Here is a 4,401-nt window from a genome sequence, read left to right on the forward strand (position 1 = left end):
ACAGGCGGGGGAGGTGGCGGAAGGAGTCAGCAGACAACGCTCCCGCAGCTAAACGTATCGGCTCTCTCCCGCTTGCCCCTTGCTATATCGCTTCGTCTCACACTCACTGCGGATTGGAGGCAGCAGGGAGGCCTAGTGAGGGGAGTGCCAAATAAAACACCCTCCACGCACACCCCCACACAGTGGTACAGCCCGCCGGCGGGAGGGAGCTGGCCTCGCCGCCCGCCCCGCCCCTCAGCGCAGCCCTCCGGCGCATGCGCGATGCGCTCCTCCTGCGCCGCATGGCGGCAGCGGTGGCGGGTTGGGGTGCGCGGGTTGGGGTGCCCTCCCGCCCGGAAACTGCCCACTCCAACGCTTTGTGCTGCCCCTCGTTGGGGAAAGGCCCTGCTTAAGAGGCTGAAGTTAGCTCGGTCTGTGCCCTCCACTCCTGGGCACAGGATACGAGGTAGAAGTACCTGCGGTGACCCCAGGAGTGTGTCCTGCGCTGCCTCTGCTGGTGCTCAGGATGCCTGTTCCAGAAGGAGTTCAAAGCAGTTTGAGTAGTAATTACTTCTTCCAAAATTAAAGCATGCCCACACCAGATGGAGGTAGTTGTGGCTTTATATAGCACAATTACTGAATGTCCAGAGTTGGAAGCGATGTACGGGGGTCATGTAGCACAGGGGCCTGTCGGGTTTGCTTATGTTGGGCCTGACTTCTGAATCGAGTTTCAGTTCCAGGTGTAACAACAGTGTTCTCTGCCCTGTTCAACAACAAACACAGGGGGAAGGTACACAGAACGTTAAGATGATCACGTTCATATTTACCCGGCAAGTACAGCTTCTCTGATTCTGCAGGTGATTCCAGGGCTATCAGCTGTTAGAACCTGAAACTGATACACCCAGGTCAGAAAAGGAAAAAGACAAAAGTTAATACTTCTTCTGAATCCTTCATTATTTAGGGAGTTTCACGGATTTTAAAAGTACTTAGAGATTTTCCTTGGTTTATTATACTCCAGGAGTACTGAAATGCCCAAATTCTTACCATAGGCATTTTTGTATTGGACAATAGAAATTCCTGTGTATTGCTGTCAGTCATCAGAACCAGTTCAGATCAGTGTTCAGACGCTGATTAGGACTGGACCCAAAGTCGGGTTATTTCCTCTTCTACAGAGGTCCTATGCTAGTGTAAATAAATCTTTCTAGTTAATAGCTGTTTCTATATAGTTACTAAGGACCAACTGCAAAGTACACTTCTATTAAGTGCATATACGTGTGTGACATACAGAAGATAAACCTATGACATTCTGAAGTAACAGGTTCTGGATTTCCCACCCCCTTCCACAGGCTGTAGCAAGAACAAGACTTTTGTCAGGTAGCCAGATACTGTAGCAAAGATAAGAAGGACCATGCTCCACTTGGCATTTTCTTTCTTGGAAATAAGTTACAAAATGGATTCTGTCAGATTGTCGCACAGCAGATACAGGCTTCTTGCTGTGTTGTATTATTAGCATAAAGTTTTGGCTGTTGAAATGAAATGCATTTAAAGTTAACTCAGCACTCTGATAAACATTTGTATTCAGACAACGTAATAGCATGAGTCTGCTGGCTCAACACAAGCCATGCTTTTATTAGGACCAAGCAGAAATTGAGAGCAAGTAATGATATATTGTCAGTGTTCTTAGGGACTTAATGTAAAGAAGAGAGTTCATAATTATATTAGTTATACAATTAGTTTTGGATGAGTGCTCAGCCTCATATAGAAATAGCTTATTTTGGTTTAAATTAAACATGTGATGTTAGCTAAATCAAGAGAAACCACTTTGCTTTCAGGGTAGAAGTGATTGTACATGTTTTTTCTAACCTGAATTTATGTACGTATAGTTCTCATTCAGAGAAGCTTTTAGAATCCTACGTCATATTTGAACCAAGAAAGTGTATATGAGCATACAAAGTTAAATGTTAGACCATGAGGTCATTCATTCATTAAATTTGTAATAATTCAGTATTATAGTAAGTTCAGAAAAGCTTAAATGTGAAGTTTCAGTGATTTGCATACTATGATTTTATATCCGAGTGTCACTTCTAGAAACGAATGTTCACTGCATAGATTGAAACCTTCTTGTTAATACAGCAGCATGGCAGTCGTACCATAAAGGCTAATGACACAAGGGACACTGCGCTCATTGATGTGAGTTGTTAAGAGGTCCCAAGCTTTGAGACATAAGGGTATGTAACAGTATCATTTGGAAAAGTGGCTATTTCATTTTAAGATGTAGCAGTCTATAAATGTGGATGTACAAAACAATGGTGGTTTTGTTTGTTTGTTTGTTTTTATAATTGCCTTTGATTTCTTCTTGCTGCACTGGAAATCTTTTAGCTTTATTTCACCCTTCCTTTGTGTCTCTATACAGGGATTAGCTTTTTCTTTCATGGAATACTTGTGTTGTACCTTAAACAGTGTTTATTTAGTAAGTTACATGAAGAAAAGAAAAGAAAAAGAAGAGAAGAAGGGAAAAAAGGGTTTGATAAGGAGCTTTTGAATAGAAAAGTAACTTGCAGCTGGCTTTGCAATAGAAAGTGTTACTGTTTCTTACATGTTTCTTACATGCCTCAAGCACATTGTCTATGAAAGCTCAGTGAAAACTTACATAAACAGTGAAGGAAGAATTCACTATATGTAAGAGTTTAAACATTTACATTTCAAAAAAGCAGCCAAGAAAGGACCCTATGTTAAAGGCCAAGCAGCCTAAGATTAAACAACAAATAACACCCTCCCCCGAAAAAGAACAAATCCAAAAATACTAATATATATAGAAGGAAGGAAGGAAGGGAAAGAGGGAGGGAGGAAAGGAAGCCATAGGACTTAAATGATCAATAGGTACTAATTTTTTTCCTCCTAGCAGCTACTTTAGTGAGGTAACAATACTCATACCACAGAAATCATGACTAGATCACCTTCCTTTTCTCTCTTGCGTAATCTAGATGCAGAAAAAATGTAGCTAGAAAGTTTGCCATCACAAAACTTGTTCTATAACAAAACTGTACAAGCATGTGTACTCTTCTACATAAACCTACCTCACTTTACTTCATCAGAATTCAATAACTAATCAACAACAAAGAAAAAACAAAACAAAACAAAAACAACAAAAAGACAAAGCTCCAACCTTTCAAACTGCCTCAATCCCAACCACGTACTCTGAAAAATAAACAGCTAATAAATAAAACTGACTTAACTCAGAGGTACAACACAAATCTTTTCACTATTTTACCTTCTCATATAATAGTTACTTCTTACACCATTGAATATACCACTATCTATATCCTTCTTTAACTCTGGACATGCTGGTGTTTATCTGTGTCCCATTTTATCTGTGAAAAGTATTGTCAAGTGCTATCTTTTGCCAGCATTCACAGCTGTGAGTTTGTAATCACATCCATATTAATGTAAGGCAGGATGCACAGTTAGAAGAATGTTATTGATCTGTCCCTTTGTCCAGCAATCTCTTGACAGCACATGAAGGCATGGAAATATGGAAAAACGGTTTTCTCAAGTCATTCATAGGCCTTAGAAGGGTTCTGAAAAGCATAATACTGTAGAAGTAGAGCTTTGGGGCTACTTTCTTGAAAACTTAACACAAGATTCATCATGCAGATAGATACCTTGCTAATGAAATCACTTCATGCAGAAAGTCAAAGTCATTAAAGAGCGAATAAATAAAGGGAACTAGATGCAAAACTAACTGTGAGGCTCAGGTCTTCTCTCAGCTATTTGTGCTATAAACATTGTCAATATTGCTGTCTACTAATTGTTTAATTGTTGCTCCCTGCGTGGCACAATATTAATTATATATAATAGCAATACTGTAGATCTGGGAGCTATGGGAACATGCATGGCCTTTGAATTCTCATGACACTGCAAAAAATGACAGAGATTTCAGTTTAAGTGATAGGCCTGTATATTCCCTTACATACCTGTCATTTCTGTGTGTGCTGTCTTCATCTCTGTGATGTACATAAACATAATACTTCAGTAGTGTATTCTGCCTGGGGCAGCTTCACTTAGTCATTGAATTTAATCACCTGAAACTGATTCCCTGTTTGGTTGTGTTGCTGGCAGTCTGATAGCCAAGAGAAGCCTGTGTTCAGTGTATTGCACATAAACACTGGTGCAGTGTTTATGTATGGCATCATGATATAATGTAATACTTCTGAAGACTATCTTTCACTTCAAAACAACAATGTAATGATTTAAAAGCACACGTAACCATCAGTATGCAAATATTCTCTTTATAAAATTTACTCTCATTTTAGTGGAAGGTCTATAGCAAGACCTTGTGATTTGTTTCTGCTTTACTTTGCTTGATCTTGTCTGATTATGAGCTAAATACTGAAGCTGCTTGGAATATGGACTCGTGCAAAG

This window comes from Excalfactoria chinensis, chromosome 3 (assembly GCF_039878825.1).
Source record: "Excalfactoria chinensis isolate bCotChi1 chromosome 3, bCotChi1.hap2, whole genome shotgun sequence".
Classification (NCBI taxonomy): domain Eukaryota; kingdom Metazoa; phylum Chordata; class Aves; order Galliformes; family Phasianidae; genus Excalfactoria; species Excalfactoria chinensis.